The sequence below is a fragment of the Bufo bufo genome, chromosome 2 (assembly GCF_905171765.1).
Source record: "Bufo bufo chromosome 2, aBufBuf1.1, whole genome shotgun sequence".
NCBI lineage: Eukaryota > Metazoa > Chordata > Amphibia > Anura > Bufonidae > Bufo > Bufo bufo.
In genome coordinates, this window is record NC_053390.1 from 390,344,978 (window position 1) to 390,367,117 (window position 22,140).

Here is a 22,140-nt window from a genome sequence, read left to right on the forward strand (position 1 = left end):
TTCGCCCACAAAATCTAGCCTCTAGGAGCAACGGGGGCGTTGCCATTACTCCTAAAGACTCGGCTCTCTCTGCAACTGCCACGCCCTCTGCACTTTAATGATATTTTCGCTGCCTGGCCTTGTCAATCAAAGTGCACGGGCACAGAAGTTGCAGAGAGAGCACAACCTCTAGGTGTAATGGCAAAACCCCCGTTGCTCCTAGAGACTCATTTGCATATATTAAAACATCATTTTTTCAGCAATGTGAGCACATATGAACAGATGCCTTCAGCCGCCAAGTGCACATGTAAGGCTACTTTCACACTGGCGTTTTGGCTTTCCGTTTGTAAGATCCGTTCAGGGCTCTCACAAGCGTCCAAAACTGATTCGTTTTGCCCTAATGCATTCTGAACGGAAAAGGATCCGCTCAGAATGCATCAGTTTGCCTCCGTTCTGCCTCCATTCCGCTCTGGAGGCGGACATCAAAATGCTGGTGGCAGCGTTTTGGTGTCCGTCTGACGAAACTGAGCCAAACGGATCCGTCCTGACACAATATAGGTCCATGGGGACCAGTGGCGTAGGGATCGCAATAGCAACCATAGCAGTGGCTATGGGGCCCTACGCCACTGGGGGCCCATCCGGGCCGCCTTCTGTTGATTTTTTTTATTTTTATTTACATACAAACTACACACAGGCAGCCAGGCCCGAGCCGCGGACCGCCCGCCCACTACACTAGACTAGTGTAGTGGGCGGGGCGGTCCGCGGCTCGGGCCTGGCTGGGGAGGAGTCAGGACTGGAGCAGGGCGCACGCAGGGCCGGGCCGACACAGTGGCTGGGGAGGCTCCAGCCAGGCCACTGAGTAACTCAGAAGATCCGATGGTATATTCTAACCCCCAGGCGTTCCCATGGTGACGGGGACGCTTGCCTGGGGGTTAGAATATACCATCGGATCTGAGTTTTCACGAGCTCAGTGAGATAGTAAAAACTCAAATCCGATGGTATATTCTAACCCCCAGGCGTTCCCATGGTGACAGGGACGCTTGCCTGGGGGTTAGAATATACAGGGCCACACCGCTCACAGCAGTATATTTATAAACTAATCAGTAACTACTTTAACTTTAATCATTGCTCATTGCTGATCTCTTTACTTGGATTATTTGGATATCTTACTCTGTCTTAGCTCCGGTAATAGCAGGCAGTGCGGGCGGCGCTCACTCATTGACGTCACGCGCCTGCGCCGCCTAGTGGGAGGAGCAGGCGCGTGACGTCAGTGAGTGAGCGCCGCCCCCCGCACTGCCTGCTATTACCGGAGCTAAGACAGAGTAAGATATCCAAATAATCCAAGTAAAGAGATCAGCAATGAGCAATGATTAAAGTTAAAGTAGTTACTGATTAGTTTATAAATATACTGCTGTGAGAGTCGGGGAGGGGGATCTGTGGATGGCACTGTTTAGGGGGGATCTGTGGATGGCACTGTTTAGGGGGGATCTGTGGATGGCACTGTTTAGGGGGGAGATCTGTGGATGGCACTGTTTAGGGGGAGATCTGTGGATGGCACTGTTTAGGGGGGAGATCTGTGGATGGCACTGTTTAGGGGGGAGATCTGTGGATGGCACTGTTTAGGGGGGAGATCTGTGGATGGCACTGTTTAGGGGGGAGATCTGTGGATGGCACTGTTTAGGGGGGAGATCTGTGGATGGCACTGTTTAGGGGGGAGATCTGTGGATGGCACTGTTTAGGGGGGAGATCTGTGGATGGCACTGTTTTAAGGGCGGGATCTGTGGATTGCACTGTCATGAGGGGGGATCTGTGGATTGCACTGTTTAGGGGAGGGGGGATCTGTGGATGGCACTGTTTAGGGGAGGGGGATCTGTGGATGGCACGGGGGGGGGCATAATTTTTTTTTGCTATGGGGCCCATGCATTTCTAGCTACGCCCCTGACACAATCTAGCTACGCTCACTGACACAATCTGGCACAATAGAAAACGGATCACCAAACGCGAGTGTGAAAGTAGCCTAACGGCAGTTTTATAGGTACAAATCTGCTGACAGATGCCTTGCAACATGGTTTTTCTTATTTGACACCAATGGTCTGATCATATTTTGAGCTTTGCAATTTTTATTTTTAATAAAACTTTTCCTGTCATGTTTTGAGGCAAAGGCTTCATTTGTGAACAGTCTAATTCAGGCATCCTCAAACTGCGGCCGTCCAGCTGTTGCAAAACTACAACTCCCAGCATGCCCGAACAGCCTACAGGTATCAGCCTACAGCAGAGCATTGTGGGAGTTGTAGTTTTACAACAGCTGGAGGGCCGCAGTTTGAGGATGCCTTGTCTAATTGAATGAGCTCTGATGGAGAAGCCATGAAAAATACATTCCTTACACCTATTTCAGTGTTACACCCGAACCGTGCAGTCCTATGTAGGAGCCAAGTTTGCACTGTTATCTCTACTAGGGCTCATGCACATTGCCGTTGCCCAGCCGTGCCCATATTGCGGCCCGCAAACAGCGGGTCCACAATATACGGTCACCAGTCGTTTGTGTACCGCATCACGGATGCGGACCCATTCACTTGGGTATGCAATCCGGAAGGTGTGGTGTGCAACGGACTAACGGAGGCACGGAACCCCATGGAAGAACTACAGATTGCTTCCACACGCAAATCCGCACGCAATCCTGATCATGTGCATTTACCCTACAAGATTCATTATGGACAGAAGGGATAGTGTATCATAGACTTTACTGATGTTTGTGTGTTTGGTGCAACTAGTTTGATGATGTGGTCCGGATGCTAGTAAAAGGGAGGTTTTCTTTTCTTTTTTTTCACGAACTTTTTATTACATTTTCCAAACATATGCAGTATCTGCACACTTTGCTCTATGGTGTGGAGGACGGGGCTCATTACCCTGCCCCAAATTATCCTATTTATATATATGATTAAAGCATCCAGGGGGTGTAAATTTAACACTGGGGTAAATAATATAATTAAAATGGAGGGTTAAATGTGTAAATGTATTTAAAAAAAAAAATTCATCTCTCTCAATAGTTCTATAGCTACTGAATGAGACAGAAGAAGGGATGCCTTTAACATATATATCTCCTTGAGAAGCCAATTTAAAGAGGACCTTTCACCGATTCTTACCCTATGAACTAACTATACAGACATGTGGAGCGGCGCCCGGGGATCTCACTGCACTTACTATTATCCCCGGGCGCCGCTCCGTTCTCCCGTTATGCCCTCCGGTATCTCCGCTCACTAAGTTATAGTAGGCGGAGATACCAGTCCCTAAGTTATGGTAGGCGGAGTCTGCCCTAGCGCTGGCCAATCGCAGCGCAGAGCTCACAGCCTGGGAGGTTATTTTCTCCCAGGCTGTGAGCTCTGCAATGCGATTGGCCAGCGCTAGGGCAGACTCCGCCTACCATAACTTAGGGAACGGAGATACCGGAGGGCATAGCAGGAGAACGGAGCGGCGCCCGGGGATAATAGTAAGTGCAGAGAGATCCCCGGGCGCCGCTCCACATGTCTGTATAGTTAGTTCATAGGGTAAGAATCGGTGAAAGGTCCTCTTTAACCCTAAAGGGTTAATTCAACCTGTAATCTAAACTCTGTCCTGTCACTTCTCTTATCTCTCTGCTCTGCTATCTGACTGAGATAAACCTTTCCGGGAGATATTGTCTCACATGGGGGTGTCAGGGAGCCACTATCTAATAGCGGGAGACTCCCCAAACATCCGGGAGACTTGAGATCCCTGCTCTTTCTGGAAAAGAAAAAAACCCATATGAGACAATTAGAAAGCAAGTACGCTCTCTAAGGCCGCCTGCACATGAAAAGACATGGATTTATGTGTAACATATCTCTACACCAAAATCTGCTATTTCTAACTGCAGTGTTTGGTGTGGATTTGCTGCAGATCTCACCCTTCATTCACAGCAGGTCAGTTTCACAAATGTACATGAGATCTGTGTAATCTCTTACACTTTGGCGGTATTGTACTACCCTGCTGTTTTTAGTCAGGGGAATCCATGAGGTAAAAGCACATGTATTCCACAACATGTGCAGGTGGTGGATTTGATGCGGATTTTGCACAAACTTCACCCTTCCAAATATCTGCACAAAAAACACCACAACAATTGACATTCTGTAGATTTCAAAGTACACACAGCAGGCCAACCTCCACACCTAAAAAAAAAAAACATATGCAGCGTACTCAAGTTAGGTGTAGAAATGTTCCTGGGTGTTGTAGTGCAATTGTGACACTAACCTGAGACAGCTGACTCTCTGCAAGGGCAGGTGATGATAAGTAATGTTCGTGACGCCAGTGCCAATTAAACGGTGGCACGCCGTTTGCTGATAGCAGGAATAACTGAGGAACCACGTGATGTTAAAACAAAACTCAAACTTTAGTAGTCATCATACAGGGACATAGATGGAAGCGCAGTTCCTTTGCAGACAGCTGGTTTCAGTACATTTGATGCAGGCAATATATAGCAAGGTGACATTCAGAGTGTTAAACACAGGACTTGCAGTACAGGCGGCTTGCACTCAATTCCTGCCTGATCCTGGAACATATAAACTCTTCTCCAAGGCCCAATGCCCTAGCTCTGGCTTATATCCTTGGTTTTATAATGATCAAGTACCTCCTCTGTTATCTTTAGTACCTCTTGCTTTTCTGGGCTTGCCTCTGTCTCTCTCTCTCAGCTTCCTCAGGCTCTAGAAACTTCTGAACTCCCTCGCTGTTTAACAGAGGTCTTCCTGCTTCTGCATATATAAATTCAGGAGGGGAACCTTCTCCTTGGATCTGGAACCCGGTTACGGGGACTGCAATACCCTCTCCTGGTCCGCAGGCTTCAGGCCTGGACTGGACTCTGACATTGTCTAGTCTCCAACTACAACTCTAGACTCTCCTTCCTTTCCCTGACTGGGCCTTATATAAACTAGGGCTCCCTAGCTCCCTCTAGTGACTAAGAGCTGAAATGACACCCCTAGCAGGCCTGTACATGCACATTTCACAGTAACAGGGAAGTACATAGCATTACATTACATTACATTTTATAAAGATGACTTATACCAACTTCCCCATAGATAAGGGGGACGACAGCACACAAGTGACCCTTCTGTAGTGACGGGCATTACAGTCCCCGTACACTACACATAGGGGGTCATTTATCGAACTGGTGTAAAGTAGAACTGGCTTAGTTGCCCATAGCAACCAATCAGATTCCACCTTTTATTTTGTACAGCTCCTTTGGAAAATGAAAGGAGTAATCTGATTGGTTGCTATGGGCAACTAAGCCAGTTCTACTTTACACCAGTTCGATAAATGACCCCCATAGTGTACATGAGATTTGGCTTATCTTATACAGTTTGTAGGACTGTATTACGCTGCGTTTTGTTTCACACAAAATCCACTCAGAAAACCACATGCAATCTGCACTGTATGCAGGCACTCTTGGGCTTCATTCACATCTGCATTGACTTTTTTGTGGTTCTATTCCATCAGAGGATCTGTTTAATGGATTAAATAACGGGTACAAACGTAACACCTTCCATTTCTATCCATCTTTTATTGAATTCAGCGTTAAAATGGAAAGCTTCTTTCCGCCATGTTTCCATTATTTCCTGCAGATAGTACTTTTTCTCCTATTAAAAATAACAGAAACATGATGGCCTATTGCACATGACCATAAGGCTTTTTCAGTGTTTTGCGGTCCGTTTTTTACGGATCCATTGTTCCGTTTTTTGTTTGCCTTGTGTTTCCGTTTCTGTGTCGTTTTTCCGTTCCATTTTTCCGTATGGCATATACAGTATACAGTAATTATGGGCTGGGCATAAAATTTTTAATAGATGGTTCCGCAAAAACGGAATGGATACGGAAGACATACGGATGCATTTCCGTATGTGTTCTGTTTTCTTTTTGCGAACCTATTGACTTGAATGGAGCCACGGAACGTGATTTGCGGGCAATAATAAGACATGTTCTATATTTCAACGGAAATACGGAAACGGAATGCATACGGAGTACATTGAAATGAATGGTTCCGTGTACGGAACGCAAAAAACAGCCCGTAAATGAAAAAAATAAAACGGTCGTGTGCATGAGGCCTAACAAACATTTTTTTCATAGCCACATAAACCATTAGCACTGATGTGAACTAAGCCAAATTTTACATGCATCGAAGTCCATGTTAGGCTCCATTCACCATTGCAGATTCCATCAAAAATACTGGACAAAATCACGTAGCATGGTGTGCTTCTTTGTCCAGTAAAATGCCAAGTTTTCCAATGGAAACTGAATCCCATTATGGTCAGTGGAGTCCATCAGTTGGTGTTTGTTTCCATTATGTGATGGAAAGGTCACTTCCATTATTTTCATTGTGCAAATGTGAACCCAGCCTTACCCCTCCCCTGGTCTTATGTACAGTTACACAGGGACAGAAGGATCTATACATCTTTTTATTATTGATGGTATACCTAGGGTCATGACTCGGCTTGAGCAAATCGAGATTCGGATCATAAGATCCCAAGTTGATTCGTTCAAAAACTTCATTTAGGGGGGTACTATCTATCCTTAGGGAGAGAGCGCCTTAATCAGCGTGAGGAGACTTATAGGCCATACATGCTCCTCTGGAATTCTGGGAGGAAAGGGATGCAAATGAGCTCTTAATAAGCTCTGCCTCTAATGCCACCACATGTAAGACAGCTATCCTATAAGTCAATGTTCAGCTCTTTAACTAAGCCTTGAGACATGACTTGCATATTAAATAAGCCAGCACCTCATCTGCAGACAGCTGTTTCAGGGTGATTGCCCCTCATCAGTGCAGAGCAGAGTACTGGCTTAACTGGGAGAGAGGCCTGTCAGGGTTAGGGGGGTACTATCTCTCCTTAGGGAGAGAGCGCCTTAATCAGCGTGAGTAAACTTATAGGCCATACATGCTCCTCTGGAATTTAGGCGAGTGCAATCACCCCGAAACAACTGTCTGCAGATAAGGTGCTGGCTTATTTAGTATCCAAGTCATGTCTCAAGGCTTAGTTAACCACCTGCCATCTTGGCCATTTGCCCCCTTCCTGACCAGGCCAAATTTTGCAAAACTGACATATCTCACTTTATGTGGTAATAACTTTGGAACGCCTTTATTTATCGAAGTCATTCATAGATTGTTTTCTCGTGACACATTGTACTTCATGATAGTCATAAATTTGAGTCAAAATATTTCACCTTTATTTATGAAAAAATCCCAAATTTACCCAAAAATTCAAAAAATTCGCAATTTTCTAAATTTCAATTTCTCTGCTTTTAAAACAGAAAGTGATACCTCATAAAATATTTATTATTTAACATTCCCAATATGTCTACTTTATGTTGGCATCATTTTGGAAATGTCATTTTATTTTTTTAGGACGTTAGAAGGCTTAGAAGTTTAGAAGCAATTCTTCAAATTTTTAAGAAAATTGCCAAAACCCACTTTTTAAGGACCAGTTCAGGTCTGAAGTCACTTTGTAGGGCCTACATAGTGGATACCCCCATAAATGACCCCATTGTAGAAACTACACCCCTCAAGGTATTCAAAACCGATTTTACAAACTTTGTTAACCCTTTAGGCGTTCCACAAGAATTAAAGGAAAATGGAGATCAAATTTTTAAATTTCACTTTTTTGGCAGATTTTCCATTTTAATCAATTTTTTTCTTTAACACATCGATGGTTAACAGCCAAACAAAACTCAATATTTATTACCCAGATTTTGCGGTTTACAGAAACACCCCACATGTGGTCGTAAACTGCTGTATGGGCACACGGCAGGGCGCAGAAGAAAAGGAACTCCACATGGTTTTTAGATGCCATGTCCCATTTGAAGCCCCCTGATGCACCCTTACAGTAGAAACTCCCAAGAAGTGACCCCATTTTTGGGTACATATGATTTTTTGATCATTCATTATAACACTTTATGGGGCAAGGTGACCAAAAAATTGGTTGTTTTAGCACAGTTTCTATTTATTTATTTTTACAGCGTTTACCTAAGGGGTTCAGTCAAGTGACATTTTTATAGAGCAGATTGTTACGGACGTGGCGATACCTAATATGTATACTTTTTCTCATTTATTAAAGTTTTACACAATAATAGCATTTTTGAAACAAAAAAATTATGTTTTAATGTGTCCATGTTCTGAGATCTATAGTTTTTTTTTTTTTTGAGAGATTTTCTTATGTAGGGGCTCATTTTTTGCGGGATGAGGTGACGGTTTTATTGGTACTATTTTGTGGGACATACGCGTTTTTGATCACTTGGTGTTGCACCTTTTGTGATGCAAGGTGACAAAAATTGCTTGTTTTGACACAGTTTTTTTTTTTTTTTTTTTTTACGGTGTTCACCCGAGGGGTTAGGTCATGTGATATTTTTATAGAGCTGGTTTTTATGGACGCGGCAATACCTAATATGTATACTTTTTTTTATTTGTTTCACTTTAACACAATAATAGCATTTTTGAAACCAAAAAAATGATGTTTTACTGTCTCAATGTTCTAAGAGCTATAGTTTTTTTATTTTTTGAGAGATTTTCTTATGTAGGGGCTCATTTTTTGCGGGATGAGGTGACGGTTTTATTGGTACTATTTTGTGGGACATACGTGTTTTTGATCACTTGGTGTTGCACCTTTTGTGATGCAAGGTGACAAAAATTGCTTGTTTTGACACCGTTTTTTTTTTTTTTTTACGGTGTTCACCCGAGGGGTTAGGTCATGTGATATTTTTATAGAGCTGGTTTTTACGGACGCGGCAATACCTAATATGTATACTTTTTTTTTTTTTTTTCTATTTTTAACTTTTTTTTTTCATTCCTTACTTGGGGACTTTTTTTTTTTTACATGTGAAACTTTTTTTTATTTTTATTTTTTCAACCTTTTTTTTTTTTTTTTTTATTTTACACTTTTCGTCCCCCATAAGGTCATACAAGACCTCTGGGGGACATTTACTTCACTTTTTTTTTTTTTTTCACTGTTGATTTCTCCTGTAACTGGGTCTGACATAGTAGCCCCAGTTACAGGACAAATGCACCCCTAGAGAGGCTGTACAGCCTCAGAGCAGGGCTGATCGAGGTCTGAGAGACCTCACACAGCTCCTGCACTCTCCGGTCACGGCGGTCACATGACCGCCGGGCCGGAACAGGAAGCGCATAGCGCTTCCTGCTCTGCATACACAGCGCTCACCGAGCGCTGTGTATGCAGCGATCCGGAAGGCAGGGACACCTGGGAACTGTCCCTGCCTTGTCTTAGGGTTGCCCTGCTGTCACTGACAGCGGGCAACCCGATCAGCAGCTGCACGATTAGCGTGCAGCTGCTATTTCTGAAAGGACGTTCTAAAACGGGCTTTCAGAAATAGACGTCCACCCATAGGACGTTTATATCCTATGGGCGGACGTAAAGCGGTTAAAGAGCTGAACATTGACTTATAGGATAGCTGCCTTACATCTGGTGGCATTAGAGGCAGAGCTTGTTAAGAGCTCATTTGCATCCCTTTCCTCCCAAAACTTCATTTGAAATGCTGTTTCCATACAGCAATAGAATGTATTGGCCCCATTGAGGAATTTTTTTTTTGTCTTGCCTGAAATCCCGCAAGACTTTGGTAAATAACTTCGGTATTCCTATCTGCTTATTCAAAAACATTTTAAAGTGAGAATCTAAAGTCGGGTTCGGTACTGGCTGGTGCCTCTGTACCAAAGCCCACTTCGAATTCCTATTTTAAAATGTTTCTAAGTAAGCAGATAGGAATACCGAAGTTATTTACCGAAGTCTCGCGCCACTTCGGCAGAGACAAATGTTTCCTCCACGGAGCCAATACATTTTAATTCTGTACGGAAACAGCATTTCAAAGAAAGCTTTTGAACGAATCAACTTGGGATCTATGATCTGAAGCTCGATTCGCTTAAGCCTAGTCAAAACCCTAGATAGAGACTTCCGGTTCCGGCGCTGGGATGCAGGCAGCGGCGTGAAGGAGCTCCGGCAGTCTCCCACCTGTAAAATCACCTCCGCTTCTTCTAAAATCTGCAAGAGGGGGACAGGAGGAGTGCGGTCGGATCCCCCAACTCACTGGGTCCTTTAGTACATGGACCGCTCCTGCGGAGCGGTAAACGGAGGATCTCGAAAGGCAAGAGCAGTGAAGGGGGCGGCATGCTCAGTCAAATGGCGGATACTCGCCCTTCATCACCAGTCCCGGCGACTCACTGATTCAGCCTAGCTTGCAAAGCGAGCCCCCGCAAATTGATTATAAATCTCTGGCCATAGAAGTGGCCAAACATCTGGCACCGGACATCAGGGACACTTTATCCAAGACGCTGTCGGCGTCCCTGCAGCAATTGAATGAAACAGTGTCCCAGCATGACGCAAGGCTCGATGAGCTAGAGCAGAGAATGTCTCAGGCTGAGGAGGAATGCATTTCCTCTGCCCAGAAGATAAGTGAACTATTTAAACAAAATACCATTTTATTAGACCGGGTTGAAGACCTTGAGAACAGGTCCAGGCAAAATAATTTGCGTCTTCTGGGCCTATCGGAAACTGTTAAACCACAAGCTCTTATAAACCTGTGTGAAAGGGAGCTACCGCTGGCTTTGGGGCTAGAGGGATGCCACAAAGTGGAAAGAGCGCATAGAATTGGCCCTGCAACTGAAATGCAGCAGCGACCATTTAGGGAGACAAGTGGCGGAACGCCTAGACCACCGTCAAGTGACAATGAAATTTCTGGATTACTGTGATAAAGAATCAATATTACGTGCCTTTAGATCCAGGAAGGAGCCATTGAAGATGATGGGGCACACAATTCTGCTGTTTGCGGATTACTCTACCGCTGTGGCGAAGAAAAGGAGAGAGTTCCAGATTTGCCCTACTCTACACCAGAGGCGGATAAAGTTCCAACTATTGTATCCAGCCAAGTTGAGGGTAACACACCCAGATGGCACTGTGTCTATTTATAATGACCCGAAAGCAGCGGGGGAGTGGATGGACTCTCTACAGTTCCAGACAACGGCGGCTGATGACGACCGGGAGGGACAACAAGACAGGAGCGATCTGGTAGTCCAGAGTGGAAAAGAGGAGCAGATCAAGATCGCCAGGAAGCATTGAATAGAGGCGGAAAATCTCCCAATCGCAAGGGGGCATCTTATCATAGACGATGACTTAAGTATTATTTATGCAGCCGTTTGGCGGTGCTGATACATAGAAACATAGAAACATAGAATGTGTCGGCAGATAAGAACCATTTGGCCCATCTAGTCTGCCCAATATACTGAATACTATGGATAGCCCCCGGCCCTATCTTATATGAAGGATGGCCTTATGCCTATCCCATGCATGCTTAAACCCCTTCACTGTATTTGCAGCTACCACTTCTGCAGGAAGGCTATTCCATGCATCCACTACTCTCTCAGTAAAGTAATACTTCCTTATATTACTTTACTTTTAGCAAATTCTGCAATATTACTTTACTTTTAGATACCTTTTAGCAAATTCTGCAATAGCTACCGGGTATAGAAAGTATGTTAAAGAAGCTTTTCTTTCAGATTGCAATGTCCCTGGGACCCGTTGGAAGTTAAAGTTATGTTATATACCACTATTCGGGTCTGACGGGGATCTTACCCGGGGGGTAGGCAACCCTTCAAATCTTATTTAGTTTATGTTGGAGATGTTATATTGCAAATATAATGAAGGGAGAGCCCTTCTGTAAAGGTGGGAGGGGGGCTGCAGCCCAGAAAAAAAAGGAAGTTACTAAAGAATTTAGTGAAGAGTTGTTCTAATAGGAGAGGGGATATATCGGGGGGGGAGAAAGGTCTTAGTTTTATTGTTGGGGAAGGTTTCCATTGTTCTTTTGAAACCTCTCTGGGCTTTTGGGGGATACGCATAACTCTCTGAGGTTCCTACTTGTATTACAGCTATCAATCGCGTCATGAGGGTGATATCTTGGAACATCAAAGGTCTGAAATCGCCTCATAAACGATGGATGATACTCAGACACCTCAAGAAACTTAAACCTACTTTATGTTGGCATCATTTTGGAAATGTTATTTTATTTTTTTAGGACGTTACAAGGCTTAGAAGTTTAGAAGCAATTCTTAAAATTTTTAAGAAAATTTCCAAAACCCACTTTTTAAGGACTAGTTCAGGTCTGAAGTCACTTTTTGGGGCCTATATAGTAGATACCCCCATAAATGACTATAATACCCCCATAAACTAGACCCCTCAAGTTACTTAAAACCAATTTTACAAACGTTATTAACCCTTTAGGTGTTCCACAAAAATTAAAGGAAAATGGAGAGGAAATTTCTAAATTTCACTTTTTTAGCACATTTTCTATTTTATTACATTTTTTTCTTTAACACATTAAGGGTTAACAGCCAAACAAAACTCAATATTTATTACTCTGATTCTGCGGTTTACAGAAACACCCCACATGTGGTCGTAAACTGATGTAAGGGCGCACGGCAGGGCGCAGAAGGAAATGAACACCGTATGGTTTTTGGAAGTCAGATTTTGCTGGATTGGTTTTCTGGACGCCATATGTTTTTTATTTTTCTACTGATCGTCTTGTGCAGGGGCTCATTTTTTGCAGAAAGAGTTGAGGTTTTTATTGGTACCATTTTTGGGTACATAGGATTTTTTGATCATTCATTATTACACTTTTTGGGACAAGGTGGCCAAAAAATTGGCTGTTTTGGAAAAGTTTTTTTTTTTTTTTTTACAGCGTTCATCTGAGGGGTTAGGTCATGTGACAGTTTTATAGAGCAGATCGTTACGGACGTGGCAATACCCAATATGTATACTTTTTCTTATTTATTTAAGTTTTACACAATAATAGCATTTCTGAAACCAAAAAAATGATTTTTTGGGCGATTGTCTTAAATATGGGCTTTTTTTGCGGGATGAGGTAACGGTTTGATTGGTACTATTTTGGGGTATATACGCCTTTTTTGATCGCTTGGTGTTGCACTTTTTGTGATGTAAGGTGACAAAAATGGCTTATTTTTTTACACCGTTTTAACCACTTAAGGACCACAGGTTTATACCCCCCTAAAGACCAGGCCCTTTTTTACAAATCGGCACTACACTACTTTCACCGTTTATTGCTCGGTCATGCAACTTACCACCCAAATGAATTTTACCTCCTTTTCTTCTCACTAATAGAGCTTTCATTTGGTGGTATTTCATTGCTGCTGACATTTTTACTTTTTTTGTTATTAATCGAAATTTAACGATTTTTTTGCAAAAAAATGTCATTTTTCACTTTCAGTTGTAAAATTTTGCAAAAAAAAACGAGATCCATATAGAAATTTTGCTCTAAATTTATAGTTCTACATGTCTTTGATAAAAAAAAATGTTTGGGTAAAAAAAAAATGGTTTGGGTAAAAGTTATAGCGTTTACAAACTATGGTACAAAAATGTGAATTTCCGCTTTTTGAAGCAGCTCTGACTTTCTGAGCACCTGTCATGTTTCCTGAGGTTCTACAATGCCCAGACAGTACAAACACCCCACAAATGACCCCATTTCGGAAAGTACACACCCTAAGGTATTCGCTGATGGGCATAGTGAGTTCATAGAACTTTTTATTTTTTGTCACAAGTTAGCGGAAAATGATGATTTTTTTTTATTTTATTTTTTTTCCTACAAAGTCTCATATTCCACTAACTTGTGACAAAAAATAAAAACTTCTATGAACTCACTATGCCCATCACGAAATACCTTGGGGTCTCTTCTTTCCAAAATGGGGTCACTTGTGGGGTAGTTATACTGCCCTGGCATTCTAGGGGCCCAAATGTGTGGTAAGGAGTTTGAAATCAAATTCTGTAAAAAATGACCAGTGAAATCCGAAAGGTGCTTTTGGAATGTGGGCCCCTTTGCCCACCTAGGCTGCAAAAAAGTGTCACACATCTGGTATCTACGTACTCAGGAGAAGTTGAGGAATGTGTTTTGGGGTGTCATTTTACATATACCCATGCTGGGTGAGATAAATATCTTGGTCAAATGCCAACTTTGTATAAAAAAATGGGAAAAGTTGTCTTTTGCCAAGATATTTCTCTCACCCAGCATGGGTATATGTAAAATGACACCCCAAAACACATTCCCCACCTTCTCCTGAGTACGGCAATACCAGATGTGTGACACTTTTTTGCAGCCTAGGTGGGCAAAGGGGCCCATATTCCAAAGAGCACCTTTCGGATTTCACAGGTCATTTTTTACAGAATTTGATTTCAAACTCCTTACCACACATTCGGGCCCCTAGAATGCCAGGGCAGTATAACTACCCCACAAGTGACCCCATTTTGGAAAGAAGACACCCCAAGGTATTCCGTGAGGGGCATGGCAAGTTCCTAGAATTTTTTATTTTTTGTCAAAAGTTAGTGGAAAATGATGATTTTTTTTTTTTTTTTTCATACAAAGTCTCATATTCCACTAACTTGTGACAAAAAATAAAAACTTCCATGAACTCACTATGCCCATCAGCGAATACCTTGGGGTCTCTTCTTTCCAAAATGGGGTCACTTGTGGGGTAGTTATACTGCCCTGGCATTCTAGGGGCCCGAATGTGTGGTAAGGAGTTTGAAATCAAATTCTGTAAAAAATGACCTGTGAAATCCGAAAGGTGCTCTTTGGAATATGGGCCCCTTTGCCCACCTAGGCTGCAAAAAAGTGTCACACATCTGGTATCTCTGTATTCAGGAGAAGTTGAGGAATGTGTTTTGGGGTGTCTTTTTACATATACCCATGCTGGGTGAGATAAATATCTTGGTCAAATGCCAACTTTGTATAAAAAAATGGGAAAAGTTGTCTTTTGCCAAGATATTTCTCTCACCCAGCAGGGGTATATGTAAAATGACACCCCAAAACACATTCCCCACCTTCTCCTGAGTACGGGGATACCAGATGTGTGACACTTTTTTGCAGCCTAGGTGGGCAAAGGGGCCCATATTCCAAAGAGCACCTTTCGGATTTCACAGGTCATTTTTTACAGAATTTGATTTCAAACTCCTTACCACACATTTGGGCCCCTAGAATGCCAGGGCAGTATAACTACCCCACAAGTGACCCCATTTTGGAAAGAAGAGACCCCAAGGTATTCGCTGATGGGCATAGTGAGTTCATGGAAGTTTTTATTTTTTGTCACAACTTAGTGGAATATGAGACTTTGTATGAAAAAAAAAAAAAAAAAAAAAATCAGCATTTTCCACTAACTTGTGACAAAAAATAAAAAATTCTAGGAACTTGCCATGCCCCTCACGGAATACCTTGGGGTGTCTTCTTTCCAAAATGGGGTCACTTGTGGGGTAGTTATACTGCCCTGGCATTTTCCAGGGGCCCTAATGTGTGGTAAGTAGGTAAATGACCTGTGAAATCCTAAAGGTGCTCTTTGGAATATGGGCCCCTTTGCCCACCTAGGCTGCAAAAAAGTGTCACACATGTGGTATCGCCGTATTCAGGAGAAGTTGGGGAATGTGTTTTGGGGTGTCATTTTACATATACCCTTGCTGGGTGAGAGAAATATCTTGGCAAAAGACAACTTTTACCATTTTTTTATACAAAGTTGGCATTTGACCAAGATATTTCTCTCACCCAGCATGGGTATATGTAAAATGACACCCCAAAACACATTCCCCAACTTCTCCTGAGTACGGCGATACCAGATGTGTGACACTTTATTGCAGCCTAGATGCGCAAAGGTGCCCAAATTCCTTTTAGGAGGGCATTTTTAGACATTTGGATACCAGACTTCTTCTCACGCTTTGGGGCCCCTAGAATGCCAGGGCAGTATAAATACCCCACATGTGACCCCATTTTGGAAAGAAGACACCCCAAGGTATTCAATGAGGGGCATGGCGAGTTCATAGAAATTTTTTTTTTTTGGCACAAGTTAGCGGAAATTGATATTTTTAATTTTTTTCTCACAAAGTCTCCCGTTCCGCTAACTTGGGACAAAAATTTCAATCTTTCATGGACTCAATATGCCCCTCACGGAATACCTGGGGGTGTCTTCTTTCCGAAATGGGGTCACATGTGGGGTATTTATACTGCCCTGGCATTCTAGGGGCCCTAAAGCGTGAGAAGAAGTCTGGAATATAAATGTCTAAAAAATTTTACGCATTTGGTTTCCGTGAGGGGTATGGTGAGTTCATGTGAGATTTTATTTTTTGACACAAGTTAGTGGAATATGAGACTTTGTAAGAAAAAAAAAAAATAATTCCGCTAACTTGGGCCAAAAAAATGTCTGAATGGAGCCTTACAGAGGGGTGATCAATGACAGGGGGGGTGATCAATGACAGGGGGGGTGATCAATGACAGGGGGGTGATCAGGGAGTCTATATGGGGTGATAACCACAGTCATTGATCACGCCCGTGTAAGGCTTCATTCAGACGTCCGTATGCGTTTTGCGGATCCGATCCATCTATCAGTGCATCCGTAAAAATCATGCGGACATCTGAATGGAGCTTTACAGGGGGGTAATCAATGACAGGGGGGTGATCAGGGAGTCTATATGGGGTGATCACCACAGTCATTGATCATGCCCCTGTAAGGCTTCATTCAGACGTCCGGATGCGTTTTGCGGATCCGATCCATCTATCAGTGGATCCGTAAAAATCATGCGGACGTCTGAATGGAGCTTTACAGGGGGGTAATCAATGACAGGGGGGTAATCAATGACAGGGGGGTGATCAGGGAGTCTATATGGGGCGATCACCACAGTCATTGATCACGCCCCTGTAAGGTTTCATTCAGACGTCCGGATGCGTTTTGCGGATCCGATCCATCTATCAGTGGATCCGTAAAAATCATGCGGACATCTGAATGGAGCTTTACAGGGGGGTAATCAATGACAGGGGTGTAATCAATGACAGGGGGGTGATCAGGGAGTCTATATGGGGTGATCACCACAGTCATTGATCATGCCCCTGTAAGGCTTCATTCAGACGTCCGGATGCGTTTTGCGGATCCGATCCATCTATCAGTGCATCCGTAAAAATCATGCGGACATCTGAATGGAGCTTTACAGGGGGGTAATCAATGACAGGGGGGTGATCACCACAGTCATTGATCATGCCCCTGTAAGGCTTCATTCAGACGTCCGTATGCGTTTTGCGGATCCGATCCATCTATCAGTGCATCCGTAAAAATCATGCGGACATCTGAATGGAGCTTTACAGGGGGGTGATCAATGACAGGGGTGTAATCAATGACAGGGGGGTGATCAGGGAGTCTATATGGGGTGATCACCACAATCATTGATCATGCCCCTGTAAGGCTTCATTCAGACGTCCGGATGCGTTTTGCTGATCCGATCCATCTATCAGTGCATCCGTAAAAATCATGCGGACATCTGAATGGAGCTTTACAGGGGGGTGATCAGGGAGTCTATATGGGGTGATCACCACAGTCATTGATCATGCCCCTGTAAGGCTTCATTCAGACGTCCGGATGCGTTTTGCGGATCCGATCCATCTATCAGTGGATCCGTAAAAATCATGCGGACGTCTGAATGGAGCTTTACAGGGGGGTGATCAATGACAGGGGGGTAATCAATGACAGGGGGGTGATCAGGGAGTCTATATGGGGTGATCACCACAGTCATTGATCACGCCCCTGTAAGGCTTCATTCAGACGTCCGGATGCGTTTTGCGGATCCGATCCATCTATCAGTGGATCCGTAAAAATCATGCGGACGTCTGAATGGAGCTTTACAGGGGGGTGATCAATGACAGGGGGGTGATCAATGACAGGGGGGTGATCAGGGAGTCTATATGGGGTGATCAGGGGTGATCAGGGGCTAATAAGGGGTTAATAAGTGACGGGGGGGGGGGGGTGTAGTGTAGTGTAGTGGTGCTTGGTGCTACTTTACTGAGCTACCTGTGTCCTCTGGTGGTCGATCCAAACAAATGGGACCACCAGAGGACCAGGTAGCAGGTATATTAGACGCTGTTATCAAAACAGCGTCTAATATACCTGTTAGGGGTTAAAAAAAACACATCTCCAGCCTGCCAGCGAACGATCGCCGCTGGCAGGCTGGAGATCAACTCTCTTACCTTCCGTTCCTGTGAGCGCGCGCGCCTGTGTGCGCGCGTTCACAGGAAATCTCGGCTCACGCGAGATGACGCCTATTGGCGTTAGCGTAGCCTGGGGGAGCCGCCGCAATGACGCCTTTCGGCGTTACAGTTGCGGGAAGTGGTTAAAAAAAAATTTTTTATGGTGTTTATTGGACGGGGTTGATGATGTGATATATTTATAGAGATGGTCGCTACGGACGCGGTGACACCTAATATGTGTGGTTTTTGTTCGTTTTTTGGGGTTTTTTTTATAGGAAAAGGAAATTTATTTTTTACATTTTTATTTATTTATTTTTACTTTTATTATTTTCAATTTTTTTTTTTATCAGTTCCCTCTTGGATCTTGAAGATCCAGTGGGGCTGATGGTTGTACTATACTTTGCAATGCTTTTGCATTGCAAAGTATAATACAATCAGATGCCTGTAGGTGGCAGCACCAGACGCCTATGCCATGGCAACCGGACGCCTTTGCAAAGCGTTCGGTTGCCATGGCAACCATCGGGCGCTGCGATCGCAGCAGCCCTGATGGTTGAGAGAGGGAGACCCTCCCTCTATTAACCCCATGGATGCCGCTACTGCGGAATCTATGGGGTTACAGCAGTGTCAGCATTGAGCTGACACACGCTGCTGATGGCGGCGGCTCAGGAATGGAGCCGCCGCCATCACACACAGAAGGGGGACCGCATAGGGGGCAGCGCTGGAAAAGGGGGAGGGGGGGACAGCATTTTACTTATTACAGATCGGGGCAGGAGGGGGCGGACCGCATCGGGGGCAGGATAAGAAGAAGGACAAGAAGGGGGCACAGATCGGGGCAGGAGGGGGCGGACCGCATCGGGGGCAGGATAAGAAGAAGGACAAAAAGGGGGCACAGATCGGGGCAGGAGGGGGCGGACCGCATCGGGGGCAGGATAAGAAGGACAAGAACAAGAAGGGGGCACAGATCGGGGGCTTCAGGACACATTACCGATTTCAGGCTCTGATCTGCAGAGCGCAGATCAGAGCCTGAAACCGGCATTTTAACACTGCCTTGATCCGATTGGTTAGTCTGCACAGACTAACCAATCGGATCGATTGCCGGCAAGGGGCCACTCTGATTGGTCCCTTGCCGGCATTACTTTCGTTTGGCTAAGATATTACCTCATATAATAGGGCATGAACAAGTGGGATTTGTTCAGGGAAGATCCGCAGTGACAAATATTCGGACAGTGCTAACAGTATTGGACAGAATACAACATGCCCCGGAGGAGGGAGAGTCTCCAGCCATGCTTACATTAGACGCTGAAAAAGCTTTTGATAATGTTAGGTGGGCATGGCTGGAGGCATTCCTGGATAAGATGGGATTCAAGGGCGCGTTCAGGGTCTTTTTGTCTCAGCTTTATCACAAACCAACGGCCAGGGTATACACACAGGGCTTCTTGTCTAAACCCTTTAGCTTGCAGAAGGGGACGCGCCAAGGCTGCCCCTTGTCCCCCCTTCTATTCAACCTAGCACTGGAACCGCTAGCCAGAGAGTTATGTAATTCTAATGCTTTTGAGGGCATTAGAATTGGGAAAACCCAGGTGAAAGCTGTGCTATTCGCGGATGATGTCATACTATTTCTGACAAGGCCAGGGGATCATATAGGAAAGATATTTGAGACTCTGGAAGGGTTTGGGAGGTAATGTGAGCTATTGCCGCTAGGCCAGAACAATAAACGTACCTGGGTTTCTCCTGCTGGGATAGGGCTGTCACAAGCTAAATCTCAAATCACCTATCTGGGTATCAAAGTAGGGAAGTCGCCACACTCTATCAATTGAATTACCCACCACTGATCACCAAAATCAAATGTGACCTTGATAGGTGGCAAAGATTGCCCCTGTCTCTGATGGGAAGGTGCCACCTGGTCAAAATGATGGGGATGGGGCGGTTACTGTATCCTCTCCAAACCATACCTATACTTCTACGCCATGCAGATGTTATGGGACTAGAAAGTAAATTCATCAGCTTCATTTGGGACGGAAAGAAGCCCAGAATCTCCTTACGAAAATTAAAGATGCGAAGGGAGCCAGGGGGTCTCAATTTCCCTGACGTTCGGGGATACAATATAGCCTGCTTAAGTAGACACCTAATAGACTGGTTTAACGATACGGCATACTATTCTAACATACATCTAGAACGACAGTTAGCAGCACCCTGGGACTTAAGGGCGCTAGTACACACTAATTTGCCACGTCTCCCGTTTTTAGCCAGACGCTCGCTAATCTTGAGGGATTCTATCATTACTTGGAAGATTATTAGGAAACTTATTGGTCTGCCGTATCAGTTCTCCAAACATCTTCCCATCCATAACAACCCTGCCTTTCTTCCGGGGCAAAGTGAAAAACCCCTAAAGAATTGGGCGACCAGGGGAGTGAGGAAAGTCGGGGACCTATTCCACGAACAAGAGGCTAGATGGGCGACCTTATCAGAACTAGAGGATAAGTGGGTCTTGCAGGGTCCCAACATGTTTCCCTACATGCAGGTTAGGAATTATAGCAGGAGTTTAGTAAAAGATATTGCGAACGAACTCCGGCTAAACAAGTTTGATGCCCTTCTTGTTAATAGGAGTAGATCTTCTGTCGCGCTTCTATATAACATTCTGAGGAACGCATGGGATAACTCCACTTCCAGAGGGCTTTTCAAGAGATGGGGCGCCCAATTGAATGTCCAGGATATTCAGCCTGTTGTTCGAGCAGACATCACCGCATTGAATAAAGCTGTAGTGAATGAGAGGATGAGGGAGACTCATTTCAAAATCATCCATCACGCGCTATATGGATTTGATCTGCCTGTAACAGCGTCTAAGCCTGATAGAATAACTGCTTGTCCTAAGTGTTCCACACCGAAAACTGACCTTCTTCATGGTCTGTGGAGCTGTCCAAAATTAGAGAAATTTTGGCGTCAGGTAGATCAAATCTTGAAAGGGACCAGCAATTACCACAAAAAGCTGTCACCATCGATAGTTATATTGCACGCAGATAAGGTTGAAGGAACTGAAGGAGATGGGAATGGGAAGGAGATGGGCCTCACTACGTTAGGTCACAAAGTGGTGCTGGGAGCTAAACAGTGTTTATTATCAATGGAAATGAGAGTGACAAGGGGGGGGGATGGAAATGAGAGTGACAAGGGGGGGATGGAAATGAGAGTGACAAGGGGGGGGGGATGGAAATGAGAGTGACAAGGGGGGGATGGAAATGAGAGTGACAAGGGGGGGGGGATGGAAATGAGAGTGACAAGGGGGGGGGGGAATGGAAATGAGAGTGACAAGGGGGGGGAATGGAAATGAGAGTGACAAGGGGGGGATGGAAATGAGAGTGACAAGGGGGGGATGGAAATGAGAATGACAAGGGGGGGATGGAAATGAGAGTGACAAGGGGGGGAGAAAATGAGAGTGACAAGGGGGGGGAATGGAAATGAGAGTGACAAGGGGGGGGGATGGAAATGAGAGTGACAAGGGGGGGGGATGGAAATGAGAGTGACAAGGGGGGGATGGAAATGAGAGTGACAAGGGGGGGGGGATGGAAATGAGAGTGACAAGGGGGGGTGGAAATGAGAGTGACAAGGGGGGGGGATGGAAATGAGAGTGACAAGGGGGGGGGAATGGAAATGAGAGTGACAAGGGGGGGGGAATGGAAATGAGAGTGACAAGGGGGGGGGATGGAAATGAGAGTGACAAGGGGGGGATGGAAATGAGAATGACAAGGGGGGGATGGAAATGAGAGTGACAAGGGGGGGAGGAAATGAGAGTGACAAGGGGGGGAATGGAAATGAGAGTGACAAGGGGGGGGGATGGAAATGAGAGTGACAAGGGGGGGGAATGGAAATGAGAGTGACAAGGGGGGGGATGGAAATGAGAGTGACAAGGGGGGGATGGAAATGAGAGTGACAAGGGGGGGATGGAAATGAGAGTGACAAGGGGGGGGATGGAAATGAGAGTGACATGGGGGGGAATGGAAATGAGAGTGACAAGGGGGGGATGGAAATGAGAGTGACAAGGGGGGGGATGGAAATGAGAGTGACAAGGGGGGGGGATGGAAATGAGAGTGACAAGGGGGGGGATGGAAA